This window comes from Equus asinus, chromosome 9, assembly GCF_041296235.1.
Source record: "Equus asinus isolate D_3611 breed Donkey chromosome 9, EquAss-T2T_v2, whole genome shotgun sequence".
NCBI classification, from domain to species: Eukaryota; Metazoa; Chordata; class Mammalia; order Perissodactyla; family Equidae; genus Equus; species Equus asinus.
The window spans coordinates 21,645,013-21,664,608 of record NC_091798.1 but is presented as its reverse complement, the minus strand read 5'-3'; the positions used below and the strand labels follow the sequence as shown (position 1 = coordinate 21,664,608).

Here is a 19,596-nt window from a genome sequence, read left to right as displayed (position 1 = left end):
CCTCTGTTTGCATTTCAAAAACTTTAATTATTTAGTTAAAAAATAGGCTATCCCTTGTCTTTAAAAGATTTTTTTTTTTCCTTTTTCTCCCCAAAGCCCCCCCGGTACATAGTTGTGTATTCTTCGTTGTTGGTTCTTCTAGTTGTGGCACGTGGGACGCCACCTCAGCGTGGTCTGACGAGCAGTGCCATGTCCGCGCCCAGGACTCGAACCAACGAAACACTGGGCCGCCTGCTGCAGAGCGCGCGAACTTAACCACTCGGCCACGGGGCCAGCCCCTATCCCTTGTCTTTAGACTGGCAGTGATGCCCCTGAAACAGTGTTTGGAAATGCAGAGCTGATCTGTATTTCTCACAGCTCATGCCTGTGAGCCGAGCTCCATGTCTGCTCTCTCTCACACCTGTGGACGCGGGGCTGTCTTTGGCCACACTGTGAAGTGGTTGGGGAACACGTTCCTCCTTGTGCCTTTGACCCTATCAGACAGCCCCCACCCAGTTCTCATGTCTTCTGCGCACCCCATCAGAACCTGCACATGGGTGAAATAACACTCCATTCTGTCATGCCGGGGAGTACATGACTGACAGCTTTTAATTTATTAACTATCTCAGAGATCTCATTTTTAGGAAATGTATTCTTTTAATAAGAAATGTTCTTGTTCATTATTAAAGGCTTAGGAGATACGGAAATGTATTAAGAAGAAAATTTAAATCACCTAGAATAGCACTATCCAGAGATAACAAATGTGGTTAACATTTTGCTGTATTTGCTCCAGATATACACATACTTAAAAAAAAATTGAGATTATACTATTTTATTAACTTTCTAATTGTGGTTGAAGTCAGTTCCGAGGGTGAAATTTCACATATCAGTCAGGAGATTGCAAAGATTATTTTTGAGGGGGAGGGAAGTAAATGGCAGTGGGAGTGGGCAGTGGGAGCTTATGGGTACCCGTGAACTAACACCCTGGAGGTTCCCCCACCCAAAGAAATGACCTTTGGCCACATGTCAGGCTGGTGGAGATGGTCTCTTCGATAGAGAAGAGTTTTGGAGTTATTTACGTTGCTGTGTATGCAGGGAGTAGGTGAACCCAAGGCATTGATTCTCCAGTTTGAGAATGTACTCCAGCCTTCCTCGACTTTGTAATGGCACCACTGCCCAGCTAGTTATCCAAGTTAAAACTTGATTCTCACTTTCCATTACCTCTTACATTTTGAAGGTTCTACCTTTAAAGTATATCCTGAATCTGATCACTTCTCTCCATCTTCCCTGTTACCACCTCCATCTAAGTCTCCATCATTTCTCACCTGAGTGAGTTCAGTTGACACTTGTGGAAACAAATGAAGACCAACCCAGTGAGAACAGACAGAGACTATTTACTCAGAACTATAACAAGGGAGCCAGCCACCATCACTTGTGTTTTGTCTGAGACTCAAAGGAGGCAGAGGGGTGGGAAAGCTTTATAGTGGAGAAAAGGGAAGACTTCAGGTGTGCTCCGATCGAAGGCTCTTGGCACGGGGAAGTTGTAGGTGGAGTCACTAGAAGCACGACATCTAATGTGATTGGTTAAAGGTGCATATTCGGCTTTCTCTGGTTGGTCCTAAGTTGGAAGCAAGGATAAAATGTAACGAAGCTGCCCATTGTGAGTCAAGTCATGCCTGTTTTGGGCTGGTTGTTACAGGAGTTATTGTTTGGCTCCATGGATTTTTTCTAGAGACAGCAGTCTGACTTTTCACCAGTCTGGCTTATACATAGTAAGTAGGCTGGCTTCCTGGGCTGGTTACTGTAGATAATGGGTTGGTTTCCTGGTTGGTTGCAGATAGTGGGTTAGAGTTCTATTTTCACATGTGGTCTGGCCATTGGATATTCAGTCTCTGATGCTGCGCTCAAAGTTTAATGGCATCTCTTTGGTTAACAACTGGTACCAATTTGATTGTGAAGTTGCTACTATTGTTGTCATCCCCGTTTACCTAAGAAGAACCTGAGGGTCAGAGAGGTTAAGTAACTTGCCCAAGATCACATAGTAAGAAGAGCCTAGCTTTAAACCTTGGCACTTTTCACTCCAGAAATCACTACCTTAGACTACCTTCCTCAGCCACTTAGAGACTGGGGTCACCATGTCCTTACCGATGTATTAGCAGATAAGAATTTAAAATGTAAACTCTCCACCAGCAGAATTTGCATTTTGCCTCTGCTAATTCTCTTCCTGAGAAGTCGATCCCTTCTGTATGACCTACCTCATCTTTTATCTTCTCAGTGAAGCTCCACTGTGTTCGTCTCATTTTCCTTTTAGATACCTAATGGATTGGAGGGTACAAAGGAGTGAATCTCCAAGAGGGGAATGGAAGGTGTTGTGACATCCCTTATATACACACTCAGGAGTCAGACTGCCTAGGTTCGATTTTCAGCTCGCCTTCTTAGATGTTGGGCTAATCTCTGAATTTATCTAAGCCTCAGTTTCCAAATCTGTAAATGGGAATGATGATAAAATACTACCTATCCTGTGAAGTGAGTACAAAAAGATTGAAATAACAGACATAAAGCACTTGCAGAATGCCAAGGCAGATGGTAAGTGCTCGATGTAAATTAAGATGCACATACCTTTAGAAGACTCTTTCCTATGGCCTTAACTAGCATAACACAGAAAGTGGGAATTTGAATTGTCTACAGTTTGGGTTGGAAAGCAAGGAGAGAAAAATCATACATAGTCTTCTTTCTCAAAAATCCTCTGGGAAAAGTGAAGACTTTAAAAAACATTGACAGAAAGTGGCATTCCATTCCATCCCCATTCTGCCCCCGTACATACTTCCCACTCCCACACACTGTTCACTTTTGAGATCCTCCAATGATTACAAGGGACAAAGATTGAATAAGATTTTATTTCTACTGATTGAATTGAACAATTGGTCTTTGTTAATCTGAGTAGATATCCAACACATTAAGGACTTCATATCCTATTTTATTTGTCTTCTCTGGGTCACTGTACTTGAAATAAGTAGAAGCCAGATAAATAGGCGTCCACTGGAGGGATGATACAACGATGCCCAGCCTTTTGTTTGTTGAAATAATAGTGTATCAAGGGCCTTATCCTTTGCTTGGGTACAAAGCACAGAGGAATAATTTAAATTTCCAATTTAAGAAAAAGAAGAAATCTATGCCCCCACCACAGTTTATTTTCTGTCTCAGTGGTATCATCCAACCTAGAGGAGATACAGAATTTGGCACAGAGAGGGAAGAATGCTGGCTTCATGGTGCATCAGGGTCTGGAATCCCTGGGTGGCCAGAGGGTAGGTCTCTAACATCCTATGTCATAGCCATAGGAGGGGTGGCCAGAACCGGGTGCAGATGCAGGAGAGTGAAGGAAGGTGGGAGCTTGTGGAAGTTCCTATCTGATCGCCTTTAATTTCTTAATGATTTAGAGAAGCAAAGTCAAGGGCTGAAAATGAGGATGGGGCTTGAGATTTGCAAAGAGAGGAAAAGGGATGAAAGAATCATCCAGGAGGGTGGAAGAGTGAATGGACTAGCAATAGGAGCTGCTTGAGGTTCATGGTCATGACCTCATGGTCATGAGGTTCATGGTCAGTGACCCAGTCAGTGTGGTTATATTTTCCTCCAGTCCCTTTCAGCTCTCAGGGAGCAGGTGCAGAGCAGGCAGAGATTTGGTTTTAACCAAGAAATGTGTGGTTTAGCCAAGTGAGTATGACAAAGTGAGAAGAAGTCAGTGGATAGGGCAAGAGGGAGCGGTGATGACAATGGACTAGGGAATCTGAGCCTCTGGGCACTGTCTCTCACCTTCTCCCCCATGACATGTCCTCACTTGGAGAGTGGGATGCTTGAAAGTGAGATTTGGGAGGGGTTTTAGTGATTGGTAATGACAAAGTCTACGGTCTGCGGTGAGGCCATGGGAGTGATAGGTGAAGTGGGATGGAGAACAAGTTCGTCGGAGGAAATCAAGGAATGAGTGAACAGGACGTTGGAAGGGTCAACGATGTAGATATTGAAATCACCAATAATTAAGACAGAACTGATATTGGAGAGTGGGACAATGAGCCAGGAACTAAATATTCAAGGAAGGAAAGGTGTGGTGCTGGGAGTAGGACTGTAACAAGGAGGGGTTGTGGGTGGTGCAGTCTGATAGCATGAGATTCGAAGCTGCAGGGATTTTATAGAGGGAGGAAGGACACTACCACATCTCCAGGCCTGGTGGATGGGAGAAAGTACAGGCCTTACTCGAGGATCTTCAGGGGAAGTCTCATTCTCAGGGCAGAGCCAGGATTCTGTGAAAAAAGTCCCTTTGGAAATTCAGCGAACAGGTAAATGGCATAGAGAATGGTAAATAGTGACAGTAAGATGGAATGTGATACACATGCTGCTGTGACTGCTCAGAGAAGGGATGTGGGGGAGGATTATGGGGAGGAGGTTGACTGAGTTTTAAAGGTTGGGTAGAAGTTCTCCAGGCAGATAAGGAGGAAGGAAGGAGAAAGAAGAGCATGGACAAAGGCATGGTGGCGTGGCTGGATTTGGGGAACTGAAAATAGACGGGTGTAAACAGAGGAGGTGTGAGTGGCTGGAGAGACCGTGGCAGGGGCCCCATCATGAAGGGCCTTGGATGCCATATTTGGAGTTTCAGCTTGTCTTGGAAGCGATTGCGAGCTGTCGAAGGAGTATAAGCAGGACAGTGGCTGTGTTTAAAAAAAGTATTGAATTCAGTAAAACAACCATTCTGTGATTTGCATTTTTTTATTCACATATGTATCTATGAATGCAGATCTACATCTGTCTATCTATCTATTGTAGGTGAAGGAAGAAGTATTCCTCTACCCTCTAGGTCCTTCTGGCTAGTCTAAGAATTAAGTTGACAGGAGAAAATAAAACAAAGTTTAGTAACATGTATACGTGGGAGAAACCCAGGAAAACTGAGTAACTTGCCAAAATGGCCAAAGCCACCACCATCATAATATTATCTTCAGCTAAAGACAAAGGAGGATGCTGGGGGTAGTGGTTTGGGACTTCAAAGGGGAGGAAGGCAATTTACATGGAGATGGAAAAGCAAATATTTGGTAAATTATTGTTTTCTGGGCTATCTATAGACAATGTGACCTGAGAGACAGAACTTTGATAAGAATGGGCTTAGCAAGGACTCTCCCAGTCTACCAATACCCAGAGTTATCTATGGTGATGGCCTCTCCTGGGGACAGGGCTTCTATCCAAAAATCTTTTAGGCAGTTAGGGGGAAGGTGAAAGTTTCTTTCAGAGTCTTTTGTCCTAAAAAAAATAATCAAGCCAAAGAGACACATTTTGGGGTGGCAAATTCTGATCCCTTACACTATCCATTTATCTGTCTATGCATCATCCATCCATCCATCCATATATCCATCTATCTATTTTCTAATGCCAAATATGAAGTTGATTCCAACTGTTCTAGCTCAGATTGTTGGCATCTGGACACAAACAAATACTACACATTTAAGGCATAGGCCAGAGCACTAAGTGGCTTGGGGAAGGGGCTCAAGACCCCTAGTAGTTAGGAGTCTTCAGATAGACATAGACCTCAACTGGATTTCCAGGATGTCACTTATCAGTTTATGGCCTAGGACAAATTATCGAATTTCTGTGACTCTCCTTATCAGTAAAATGGGAATAATAGTCCTTACTTAACAGGTTCCTGTGTGGATTAAATGAGATCACGCAATGATGTGCTCAGCAGAGTGACTGTCACATGGTAAGGGCTCAAGAAATATTAGCTGTTATTTTACGGGATAAGAACTTCAAGCCTACCCCAGTTTCAACGTTACTTCCTCTCTGGTTTGGCTGCACATTGGAATCACCTGGTCCTAGTTTTTAAAAGCTGGCATAACTTGGTCCCATCCCCAGGGATTCTGATGCACTTGGTCAGGGTTACAGCCTGTGTGTTTTTATGAGCCCCCCCAAGGTGATTCTAATGTGCAATGAAGGTGAGTGCTATTGGTTCTCAAAGTGCTGGACCCGGAACCAACAGTATTAGCATCACCTGGGAATTAGTTAGAAATGCAAAATTTCCCTATCTACTGAATCAGAAACTCTGGGGGTGAATCAGCAATCTGTGTTTTAACAAGCTCCCCAGGTGCTTCTAAGGCACACTCAAGTTTCATAGGCGCTGATCTGGGGCTAGCAATTCAAGGTGGTCGTTTCGGCTGTTGGCATCCCTTGCACCTGACCCGATCGGTAACTCAGGTCCTTCCCCTAACCTCCTCCACACTCACTCTCCCCTCGTTTTTTTCCTTAAGGGAAGAATGATTAGATTTAGGGTTGAGATTTCTTGTTCTTTGGCTTACTTAATTTTGTATGTTTTCTTTTTCTTCTTTCAGGTACTCTTCCATTCTCCCAACAAAATGTAATTGCTGGATCCTGGGGCTATGGAGCTGAATAAGGAAGACACAGTTCTGAATCCCATGGATGCCCAGTTGTGAGACTGTGATTTATAACAAATGTATATTTCGTCTTCACCCTCATTTCTGACACTGAGCTCCTAAACCCTTGGAATTTCCTGTGATGAGAGTGATAAAGGTGTGTTGTGTTACATTAATGAGGTGACTTTTGGACCACACCTAAGGAGGGGGCTGGTTGCCAGGAGAAATGATTAGCAGTTGGAACTTTCAGTCCAACCCTCCTGACTCTGGGGAGGGGAGCGGGCTGGCGATTGAGCTCAGTCACCCATGGCCAATGATTTAATCAGTCACACCTGTGTGATGAAGCCTCCGTAAAAGCCCCAAAGTACTGGGTTCAGGGAGCTTCCTGGTTGGGGAGCACGTAGAGGTGCGGGGAGAGCAGTGTGCCCAGAGAGCACGGAAGCTCTGTGCCCTTTCCCCATACCTTGCCCTATGTATCTCTTCCATCTGGCTGTTCCTGAGTTATAGCCTTTCACCCTAAACTGGTACTCTAGTAAGTAAAATGTTTCTCTGAGTTCTGTGGGCCACTCTAGTAAATTAATCAAACCTAAGGAGGGGGTTGTTTGAAACTCTGATCTATAGCCATTCAGTCAGAAAACTCGGGCTTGTGACTGGCATCTGAAGTGGGGGTGGGGTTAGGGGATGGGAATGTGGTGGGCAGTCTTTTGGGACTGAGCCCTTAACCTGTGGAATCTGATGCTATCTTTGGGTAAATAGTGTCAGAGTTGAGTTAAATCATAGGACACCCAGCTGGTGTTGGAGAATTGCATGGTGTGGAAAAGAACCCTCCTATACATTGGAACTGGAGTCAGAATCTTACTAGCCTAAAAAAAAAGGCCAGTCTTGAGCAGACCTGTGAAGGGTGATTTTAGGTCCACAGCTTGCCTGTTTCACACCCTCCTTTTCCAGTTATCTTGTTCTCTTGGTCCCGCCCATGTGAACACCTGTCCTCAGGTTTGGATCTGACCTCAGTCATGTGTAACTTAGTTTGCGCTATTCTGAGTATGTCATGTTTGCGGATCAGACTGCATGCACCTGAGGAAAGGGACCATGTCTGCATTTCTCTGTATGCACCCACTTCTCTGAGTGCAGATTCCTGCAGTAACATCCCACCTGATTTTAAGTGGCATAGTGTTGAAGAGCACTGGCTTTGGCCCCCAGATGAGGGTTTGAGTCTGCCACTTGCTAGCTCCGTAGCCTTGGGCAAGTCATGGCACTTCTTTGAGCTTCAGTGTTCTCATCTGTAAAATGGGCTTGATGACTTTTGACCTCATACAATTGTGAAGACTATATAAGACAAGGCATGAAAAGCGCTTAGGTCACTACCCTACCCAGGATAGAGAGAGCACTCAAAGAATGGTTCTTGTTGATGATTGTTATTAAGTTTCACTTCCTGCTAGGGAATGACAGGTTTTATCCAGGGCAATATGATCGAATGAATGTCAGACTCTAGCGAGCTATTGGGAAGCTTTTTGACAGAGTCTGTTTTCCCTGAGCTATGGTTCCCGCTCTGATGACCCCTTTTCCAAGCAACCTGGAACTCACCTCCTCCAATATGTCCAGAAGCAGCCCTCACTGAGCCCTTCTTATGCTTTCCTATGATCTCCCCAACGCCGGTGCTGAAGCTGCCTTGAGCGAGTCCTAAATCTTCTCTTCAGGGAGTTTAATACCTTGCAAAAGCCTCAAGCCTATTTTAATTGAATTATTTCATTCAGTGTCAGGCTTAAAGAGCACCCTACAGACTCTCGGCTCTGAATGAATGCATTAAAAAAATCAAATAGTGTAGATCGTGGCATAATCCTTGAGGGAGATATAAATAGAATTTCCTCTGCTGCCCTTTCGTTTCCATACGTTAGTTAATAAACACACTTTTATAGCATCTGCTTTTCCTTTTCCTCCCCTAATGCTCTTTAGTTGTCTTAATAAGAAAGAGAATAAATCTCAGAATATAACAAGATGTTAGGGAAGAATTTACCATCTTAATTTTCAGGGCTGGAAAGGATTTTTCGACATTACCTGGTCTAACCCTCTGCATGGTTTACCTGGTGTGGGGCAGAGGTCTAGAGAAGGCAATGGCTTGGCCAGGGTCACAGAACTTCACTTCTAATGAGCTCAGCTTGAAAAAGACATGTTCTTAGTCCTGGACAAGTATTGGGAGTCGCAGGGAACATGGCATGAATAAGGTCAAGTGAGTAGACCAGGGTGTGGTTAAGGGTGGTGCTCTGGGCTCAGATTATAAGGGGTTGAATCTTGGTCCACCTCATGCCGTCTGCCTTTGGGCAAGTTATTTATCTTTGCTGGGCTTCAGTATTTTTTTTTACCACAAAATATGGATAATAATAGTATCTACCTTGGAGTGCTGTTGAGTCAAACTACAGTTCACTAAAAAACTCAGTACTGCACCTGGCACATAGTAAGTGTTCAATAAACTTTAGTCATTATTATCGTTGTTAAAGAATTTTTTAAAAGGCTCTTATTGGGATGGTAACGGGAAAGCCCTCCATCATTGCGCATTATCGCAGTGGTTGTGTGCTTCCTGTAATGAGTGAATTTCTGGCCCTGTAAGAACAAAGTTCCAGAGGTCCTTTATCTAAGGGCAGACCTATCTGCTAATGAGAGTAGCAGGTCAGGTACCAAAGGACCAGCTGCATCAGAGAAGACTGGAAATGATGCTCTCTGATCCTTTGAGAGGATCAAATATAAAGGGAATTTAAGTGCTTAAAAAATGGTGGAGCTCAATGAAATGGAGGGGCTAGTAACAATAATAAAACTAAAATTACCAGGTATACTAACATTCGTTATCTCATTTGATTCTCAAAATTATATATCCATATATATTCTATAGACAGTATATAGTAGGTCATGAATAACTCTGTTGGATAAACACATGAATAGATTGGGTTGGTATTATTATCCTATTTGAATGAGGAAATAGGGACTCAGCCTTTGCTATGTAACAAACCACCCCAAAGCTTACTAACTTAAAGCAACAATGACTCATTCTCCATGCTTCTGTAGGTCGGCGGGGTGGCTCCTCTGCTGCTTCTGCCTGAACTCAAAATGCTGGATGCTGGAGGGTCAGTTGGGTTGGAAGGTCCCAGAGAGGCTCACTTGTATATTTGGCAGCTGATGCTAAGTGTGGGCCATGATGCCATGCTTCTCCCACATGGCTTCTCCTCCTCCGGCAGGCTAGAGTAGCTTCCTTACATGGTCTCAGGGAAGCATTCCATGATGGCGGAGACAGAAGCTGCAAGGCTTTGAAACTTGTACAGTGCTGTTTCTGCCACATTCTATTAGTCAAAGCAAGTCACAAGACCAGCCAAGATTCAAAGGTTGGAGACTCCCCCTGTTGATGAGAAAAGCCATAAAGAATTTGTAGCTATATTTAATTTACTAGGAGATCAGCGAATAGAATCTTTTATTAGCACTTGACCAAGGCCCTAGAGCCCATGAGTCAGGGCCACGATGTGAACTTGGGTCCTATGACTCTGGCTTGTGGTCTTTTTCCTACAGCACAACGACATTTGCTGCAAGAGCAAACCCAGCTCAGGGATAAGGCAAAAGTTTTTCACCCTTAAACATCATAGGACATTGGGCACCTGAAGTGTCTGTTGAATAATGTCAAAATCCTGAGCCGCTGTGATTTGTACATAACGTGTTCTTTATTTGTATACAAAAATACCCATAATATTTTCACATGGTGTAATTCAGTGTAGACCCTTTAAAATGAGAAGCTAACAGAATGGCTTTCCCTTCTGGGAGATCCAATGTGCCCATGTGTGGCTTAGTTTAAGAGTGATCTGTTTAGGTTTCACCCCCTCAATCGTTCACAGAACCCCAGGCCTAGGAAAATAAGCCTTTAAAAATGGTGAGGTTTGAGCGTAGGTCAGGTGGTTCCCAAGCATTTGGCTGAGGCTTGAGAAGATGAAACGAAAGAGACTGAAAGCAAAAAAGAGATTAAATTTCAAGTCACCAGGGGCTCATTTAAAACCTTAGAAAGAACAGAACAGTCTGTTGAATATAAAACCTGTAGGAGAATCTGCGCAAATAGCTTCCCAAACTGTAGTGATCTGGTCTGTGCAACAGGAGGAGAAAGCGATGCATGAAACAAGTTGCTGGTTTTCAATGCTTGTGATGGCAACCTTTAGAACTTTACTATGGCCTGAAAAGGTACTTAATTGGACTAAAAATGGTTTCTTAGGGAAGAAAGAGGAAAAGAATAAGTATTCAGTCTCCCATTCTTGCCTGTGTGGTGGGCGGCTCTGCAGGAGGAAGGGCCTGAGGTCACCAGGGAGAAAGACGCAGCTGAGAGGCTGTGAGGCATGAGAATGGCTCCAGGGCACCTTTGGGGAGAAGGAGCTGGATTTTTAGGAAGTTCGATTTTATTCTCCAGTTGTGGTGTAATTCCCCTTTTGCGCATCTTCAAGACACTTTCCCTAAAGGCTTTGTCCTTCTCTGCGGCTGTTGGAGTCTGACTTGTGTTCATTTTGTATGTGACCCCAGGCAGAGAGCAGCCACAAAGCAGGAGCTGGAAGATCTAGTTTTATTTGATTAAACTAGTTTTCGCCCAGTCTTCCATTTTCTAAGTGGTTTTGATCTTTCCAACCAGGAATCTTTTTCTATTGGTGAGAGTTTTACCAATCCTATGGACTTTGTTTTTCTTTCCTAATTAAGTTAATTTTGTTGTTAGGGTGTTTCATTAGTGGTGAGTTCTATGTCTGTCCACAAGGCTGTTGCTGAAAAGTGTTCCATGGGCTCTTAGGGAGAGTTTAAGGTACCGCTGACCTGAGAGCAGGCTCTTTCAGGCCCCAGCGCAGGCTACCTGGAGCTGCGTGTCTGCGTGCTGGCCTGCTTTCCTTGGCACAATGTTGCAAGTAATTTAGAAACTATGATGTGCCTCAGAGCCTCCCTGATGTTGGAGCCACCAGGCGTTAAAGTCATGGCCATTTGTATTCCTTGGTGTTTCTAGACAAGCTTTGTTACTCACATTAGAGTCGACTGTCTTCTTGTTCTGATGCCCACTTGCTGCCCTTTCACACTCTTTGTGGCCATGGGAGAGGCCATGTGTAGAGGGACATTTGGATTAGGATGAGAAAATGAGAGACTTCCCTGGTGCAGCAGTCAAAGCCATAACGATTGTAATGAGAGCTTATATATACACGTATACACACACATGTAGAGGCTAATTGACTTTGAACAACCTTAGGTGGTAGGAATATCTAAATTTTGTAGAGACTGAGAGAAATGAAATAATTTACATAAGGTTACACAACTAGTAAGTGGCAAAGCTGACATTTGAACCCACATCTCTCGGCTAAAATTCTTAACCCTTGTGCTGCAGCGTGCCTCCTAAATGAGAGTCAGGAGGTCTGGGTTCTATCACAACTGGTTGTGAAACCGGCTCAACACAACGTTGACATAAGGGAAGCCATATTGTAGAAAAGAGACTAAGTTGTAACTTTGAATGACCGCTGACTAACTAACCCAGCTGGATTTGCGCCCTCCAGGAGACCCACCTGCTCTGTAGATTTTATGGCCCCTGCTTGTGCATGTACCTCCCAGCTGCAATAAGACGATAACTTGGTTCTTTCGAGTTCCTTAGGAATGTGATGACCCCCAAACAGAGAGTCTATGCTGATAGCCATCATCAATGAAACTGAAAGATCTGGTGTGGCGACTCCCAGACTGTAACACCAGAGGGTCAACTTTCCTAACCCCCTCTCCTATAACCCAATGGCCTATATAACTGCTTCAAGATTGTGTGCCCCCCTTAAGATAGTTCTTTTGGACATTAGTCAGCCATCTTCCCTCTTGCTAGCAAGCATAAAATGCCCTTTCTCTGCCACCATCTTGCCTCTTGACAATTGGCTTTTGTCTCGTGGTGAGCAGATCATGCCCCTTGTGTGGTAACTGTGTAAGTCAGTTCCCCTGCCCAGAGATCAGTCTTTTCATGTGTAAAGCGGAACTTGGACATAACCTCTAAAGTCCATTCCAGCTGTATGAGTCTAGGATTCAGATATTTACAGACATTAACAGTGTGCTGGCATGCTGATCTCATGCTGCCCTCTGGGTGGCAATGGAATGGTCGTAATCTAACAGGAGAGAGAAGTACAGGAGTAAATAAGATTATACTGCTCCTGGCATGAAGCAGGCAGAGGCGATGCTCAACATAGTTAATAACATGTTTGACAATGTAAATCAAAATAGAAAATAAAACTAAATTAAAAAATTCCTGTTAGTTTATATACTATATATTTCTTAAAACTGCTTAGCAAATGATATAAGTTGTGGTGCATATCATTGGTCAAATCATTCTAATTTCCAAATCACTTGTTTTAGATTTTTCCCCCAGGTTTATTGAGATATAATTGACATATAACATTGTATAAGTTTAAGATGTACAAGGTATTGATTTGATACACTTGTATATTGAAAAATGATAACTCTGCATAGCATTAGCCAGCACCTCCGTCGCATCACATAATTACCATTTCTTTTTTGTGGTGAGGACATTTAAGATCTATTCTTCTAGCAGCTTTCAAGTATATAGTACAGTATTATTAACTACAATCACTATGCTGTACATTAGATTGCCCCCTGGAACTTTTTCATCTTCTAACTGGAAGTTTGTACTCTTTGACCAATTCTCCCCTTTTCTTCCACCCTCCAGCCCCTGGCAACCACCATTCTAGTCTCTGTTTCTATTAGTTAACTTTTTTTAGATTCCACGTATAAGTGATATCACAGTATTTGTCTTTTTCTGTTTGACTTATTTCACTCAGCACAATGCCCTCAAGGTCCATCCATATTGTTGAAAATGGCAGGATGTCCTTCTTTCTCATGGCTGAATAGTATTCCATTCTATGTATATACCACATCTTCTTTATCTGTTTATCTATTAACTGACATTTAGGTTGTTTCCATATCTCCTTATCTTGGCCATTGTGAATAATACTGCAATGAGCATGGGAATGCACATATCTCTTTGAGATCTTGTTTTCATTTCCTTTTGATAAATACCCAGAAGTGGGATTGCTGGATCATATGGTAGTTCTGTTTTCAATTTTTTTTTTTTTAAAGATTTTATTTTTTCCTTTTTCTCCCCAAAGCCCCCCGGTACATAGTTGTGTATTCTTCGTTGTGGGTTCCTCTAGTTGTGGCATGTGGGACGCTGCCTCAGCATGGTCTGACGAGCAGTGCCATGTCCGCGCCCAGGATTCGAACCCACGAAACACTGGGCCGCCTGCAGCGGAGCGCGCGAACGTAACCACTCGGCCACGGGGCCAGCCCTCTGTTTTCAATTTTTTGAGGAATCTCCATACTGTTTTCCATAGTGACTGCACCAGTTTACACTCCCACTAGCAGCATACAAAAGTTCCCTTTTGTCCACATCCACACCAAAACTTGTTACCTCCTTTCTTTTTGAGGATAGTCATTTTAACCGATGTGAGGTGATATCTCAATGTGGCGTTGATTTGCATTTCCCTGATGATTAGTGATGTTGAACACCTTTTCATGTACCTGTTGGCCTTTTGTATGTCCTTTGGAAAAATGTCTACTTGGTTCCTCTGCCGATTTTTTAATTGGATTGCTTATATTTTGCTATTGAGTTGTATGAGTTCTTTATATATTTTGGATATTAACTCCTTATTGGATATATGGTTTGCAAATATTTTCTCCTATTCAGCATATTGCCTTTTCATTCTGTTGATGGTTTCCTTTGCTATGCAGAAACTTTCAAATTTGGTATAGTCCCCCTTGTTTATTGTTGCTATTGCTGTCTTTGCTTTTGGTGTCAAATCCAAAAAATCATTGCCAAGACTGATGTCAAGGAGCTTACCCCCTATGATTTCTTCTAGAAGTTTTATGGTTTCAGGTCTTATGTTCAAGTCTTTAATCCATTTTGAGTCGATTTTTGTGTATGGTGTAAAATAGTGGTACAGTTTCATTCTTCTGCATGTGGCTATCCAGTGTCTCAACACTATTTATTGAAAAGACTATCCTTTCCCCACTGTATATTCTTAGCTCCTTTGTCATAAATTAATTGATCATATATGTGTGGATTTATTTCAGGGCTCTTGATTCTGTTCCATTGATCTATGTGTCTTTTTCTAAATGCCACTACCATACTGTTTCGTTTACTATAGTTTTATAATATAGTATGAAATCAGGAAGTGTGATGCCTCCAGCTTTGTTCTTCTTTCTCAAGATTGCTTTGGCTATTTGCGGTCTCTTGTGGTTCTGTACAAATTTTGGAGTTGTTTTTTCTATTTCTGTGAAAAATGCCATTGGAATTTTGATAGGGATTGCATTGAATCTGTAGATTGCTTTGTGTAGTATGGTCATTTTAACCATATTAATTCTTCCAATCCAAGAACATGGAATATCTTTCCATTTATTTGTGTCTTCTTCAATTTCTTTCATCAATGTGTTATAGTTTTCAGTGTGCTGATCTTCCACTTCCTTGCCTAAATTTATTCCTAAGTATTTTATTCTTTTTGGCGCTATTATAAATGAGATTTTATTTTTTAAAAATTGTTTTATTTTTTATTTTTTTTATTGAGGTAACCGGTTTATAACATTATATAAATTTCAGGTGTACATCATTATATAGCGAATTCCATGTACATTACATTGTCTTCACCACCAAAAGTCTAGTTGCCAACCATCATGGTACAAATGTGCCCTTTTAGTCTTTGTCTTCCCCTCCTTTCACCTCTGGTAACCACCAATCTATTTTCTGTGTCTATGTGTTTGTTTTTTTTTTAATCTTCCACGTATGAGTAAAATCATATGGTATTTGGCTTTCTTTGTCTGACTTATTTTGCTTAGCATAATACCCTCAAGGTCCATCCATGTTGTGGCGAATGGCAAGATTTCATCTTTTTTTATGGCTGAGTACTGTTCCATTGTATATTTATACCACATCTTCTTTATCTATTCATCCATTAATGGGCACTTAGGTTGTTTCCAACTCTTGGTTATTGTGAATAATACTGCAATAAGAATAGAGTTGCATATATCTTTTGAATTAGTGTTTTTTGGATAAATACACAGAAGTAGAATAGCTGGATCATATGGTAGTTCTATTTTTAATTTTTTGAGGAATCTCCATACTGTTTTCCATAGTGACTGCAAACAATTTACATTCCTACCGGCAGCATACAAGGGTTCCCTTGTCTCCACATCCTCTCCAACACTTGTTATTTCTTGTCTTTTTAATAATAGCCATTCTGACAGGCATGAGGTGATATCTCACTGTTTTTCATTTGTATTTCCCTAATAAATAGTGATGTTGAACATCTTTTCACATGCCTGTTGGCCATCTGTAAAATCATCTTTGGAAAAATGTGAGATTTTCTGCCCTTTTTTGGGGGGTGTTTGTGGAAGTTTAGCCCTGAGCTAACATCTGCCGCCAATCCTCCTCTTTGTGCTGAGGAAGACTGGTCCTGAGCTAATATCTGTGCCCATCTTCCTCTACTTTATATGTGGGACGCCTGCCACAGCATGGCTTGACAAGCGGTGCCATGTCCGCACCCAGGATCCGAACTGGCGAACCCTGGGCTGCTGAAGTGGAATGTGTGAGCTCAACTGCTGTGCCACTGGGCTGGCCCCTCTGCCCATTATTTGATGGAGTTGTTTGGTTTTTTTTTGTTGTACAGTTGTAGGAGTTCTTTATATATTTTGGATATTAACCCCTTTTTTTGTTTACTTTTATTTACAGAAAAATGATTTGAAAACATCTTCTTCTGATTGGTAGGTTGTGTTTTTGTGTTGTTGATGGTTTCTTTTGCCAGGCAGAAGCTTTTTAGTTTGATGCAGTCCCATTTGTTTATTTTTGCTTTTGTTTCCCTTGCCCGAGGAGACCTTAAAAAAGATACTGCTAAGACTGATGTCAAAGAGGATACTGAGTATATTTTCTTCTAGGAGTTTTACGGTTTCAGGTCTTACATTTCAAGACTTTAATCCATTTTGAGTTAATTTTTGTGTATGGTGTAAGACAGTGGTCTGCTTTTAATCTTTTGATTGTGGCTGTCTGGCTTTCCCTGCACCATTTATTGAAGAGATTTTCTTTTCTCCATTGTATATTCTTGGATCCTTTGTCAAAAATTAGCTGTCCATCAATGTGTGGGTTTCTTTCTTTCTTTTTTTTTTTCTATTGAGTTAATGATAGGTTACAATCTTGTGAAATTTCAGTTGTACATTAATGTTTGTCATTCGTGTTGTAGGTGCACCACTTCACCCTTTGTGCCCACCCCCACCCCACCTTTCCCCTTGTAGCCACTAATCTGTTATCTTTGTCCACAATAAATGTGTGGGTTTATTTCTGAGCTCTCATTTCTGTTTCATTGATCTCTGTGTCTGTTTTTCTGTCAGTACCAAGCTCTTTTGATTACTGCAGTTTTATAAGATACTTTGAAGTTATGGAGAGTGCTACCTCCAGTTGTGTTCTTTTTTCTCAGGATTGCTTTAGCTATCGGAGTCTTTTGTTGTTCCACATAAATTTTAAGATTTTTTTGTTCTATTTCCATGAAAAATGTCACTGGGACTTTGATAGGGATTGCATTGAATCTGTAGATTGCTTTAGGTAGTATGGATATTTTAACTATGTTAATTCTTTCAATCCATGAGCACTGAATATCTTTCCATCTCGTTTTGTCTTCAATTTCTTTCAACAATGTTTCATAGTTTTCAGTGTACAGATCTTTTACTTTCTTGCTTAAATTTATTTGTAGGTATTTTATTCTTTCTGTTGCAATTGTAAAAGGGACTATGTTCTTAATTTCTTTCTGCTATTTTGTTGTTAGAGTATAAAACCACAACTGATTTTTGTATGTTGATTTTGTACCTGGCAACCTTACTGTATTTATTTATTTTTTCTAATAGTTTTTTTTGTGGATTATTTAGTGTTTCCTATATATAAAATCATATCATCTGCAAATAGTGATTTTCCAATTTGGATGATTTTTATTTCATTTTCTTGCCTCATTACTCTGGCTAGGACTTCTGATACTATGTTGAACAAGAGTGGTGAAAGTGGGCATCCTTGTCTTGTTCCTGTTCTTAGAGGGATAGCTTTCAGTTTTTCACCATTGAGTATGATGTTAACTGTGGGTTTGTCATATATGGCCTTTATTATGTTGAGGTACTTTCCTTCTATACCCATTTTATTCAGAGTTTTTATCATAAATGGATGCTGTATCTTGTTGAATGCTTTCTCTGAATCTAATGAGATGATTGTGATTTTTATTCTTCATTTTGTTAGTGTGGTGTATCACATTGATTTATTTGCGGATGTTGAACCATCCTTGCATCCTTGGAATAAATCCCACTTGATTGTGGTGTATGACCCCTTTTAATGTATTATTGTATTCGATTTATGAATATTTTGTTGAGCATTTTTGCATCTATGTTCATCAGTGATATTAGCCCATAATTTTCTTTTTTTGTGTTGTCACTGTCTGGTTTTGGTATCAGGGTAATGTTGGCCTTATAAAATGAGTTAGGAAGCATTTCCTCCTCTTCAATTTTTGGAATAGTTTGAGAAGGATAAGTATTAAATATTTTTTGAATGTTTGGTAGAATTCACTAGACAAGCCTGGACTTTTGTTGTTTGGGAGATGTTTGATTACTCTGTCAATCTCCTTACTAGTGATTGGTCTATTCGGTTTCTCTATTTCTTCTTGATTCAGTTTTGGAAGCTCGTGTAATTTTAAGAATTTATCCATTTCTTCTAGGTTGTTCAATTTGTTTGTGTATAGCTCTTCATAGTATTCTCTTATAATCCTTTATATTTCTGTGGTACCCAATGTAATTTCTCCTCTTTCATTTCTGATTTTATCTGAGTCTTCTCTTTTTCTTAGTGAATCTAGCTAAAGGCTTGTCAATTTTGTTTATCTTTTCAAAGTACTAACTCTTAGTTTCATTGCTCTTTTCTATTGTCTTTTTAGTCCTATTTATTTCCACTCTGATTTTTATTTTCTCCCTTCTACTCATTTTGGGCTTTATTGGTTCATCTTTTTCTAGTTCCATTCCGAATGATAACCTTGCTGGGTAGAGTATTCTTGTTATAGGTTTTTCCCTTTCAGCACTTTGAATCTATCATACCACTCCTTTCTGACCTGTAAGGTTTCTGTTGAGAAGTCAGGTGATAGCCTTATGGGATTTCCTTTGTATGTAACTTGTTGCTTATCTCTTGTAGCTTTTAGGATTCTCATGATCTTTAATTCTTGATATTTTAATTATAATGTGTCTTGGTGTGCACCTCTTTGGTTCGTTTTGTTTGGTGTTTCTGTGCTTTCTGTGCCTGGATGTCTGTTTCCTTTCCTAGGTTAGGGAAGTTTTCGGCTATTACTTTTTCGTAAGTTCCTTGCCCCTTTGTCTCTCTCTTCACCTTCTGGGACACCTATAATGCAAATGCTTGATGTTGATATTGATATTGATATTAAAGTTTCCTTAAATTGTCCTTATTCTTCTTAATTCTTTTTTCTCTTCAGTTTGAGTGATTTCCTCTATTCTGTTGTCCAGATCACTGATCTGTTCTTCTGTGCTATCTCCTCTGTTCTTGATTCCCTTTGGTGAATTTTTTATTTCCCTTATTGTATTCTTCAGCTCTGATTGGTTCTTTTTTATACTTCTAATTCTTTGTTGAAGTTCTCACTGTGTTCATCTGTTTTTCCAAGTTCAGTGAGCATCTTTATGACTATTAATTTGTACTCTTTATCAGGTAGATTTTTAATCTCTGTTTTATTTAGTCCTTTTTCGAGGATTTACCCTTTTATTTGTTTTTTTTTTCTCCCCAAATCCCCACAGTACATAGTTGTACATCCTAGTAGGTTCCTCTAGTTGTGGCATGTGGGATGCCATCTCAACATGGCCTGATGAGTGATGCTGTGTCTGCACCCAGGATCCAAACCGGCAAAACACTGGGCTGCCAAAGCAGAGCACACGAACTTAACCACTTGGCCATGGGGCAGCCCGTGTCCTTTTATTTGGAATGTATTCCTTTGTCTCCTCATTTTTCCTACTTCTCTGTGCTTATTTCTATGTATTAGATAGATCAGCTGCATCTCTTGATCTTGGAAATGTGGCCTTATGTAGAGATGTCTTATGGGGCCCAGCAGCATGCTCCCCTCTTATCACCCATGTAAAATGCTCCAGGGTTGTCCCC

At 41.1% G+C, this 19,596-nt stretch overlaps 1 long non-coding RNA gene across 1 annotated transcript in view; it reads left to right on the top strand.

Moving 5' to 3' along the window:
• Positions 1–19,596, top strand: part of LOC106832150 (uncharacterized) — a 149,871-nt gene that overhangs the window by 67,796 nt on the left and 62,479 nt on the right. The window contains exon 5 of the long non-coding RNA XR_011505737.1: positions 6,345–6,543. This is a non-coding gene — a long non-coding RNA (uncharacterized lncRNA). The remainder of the gene's footprint in view (positions 1–6,344; positions 6,544–19,596) is intronic.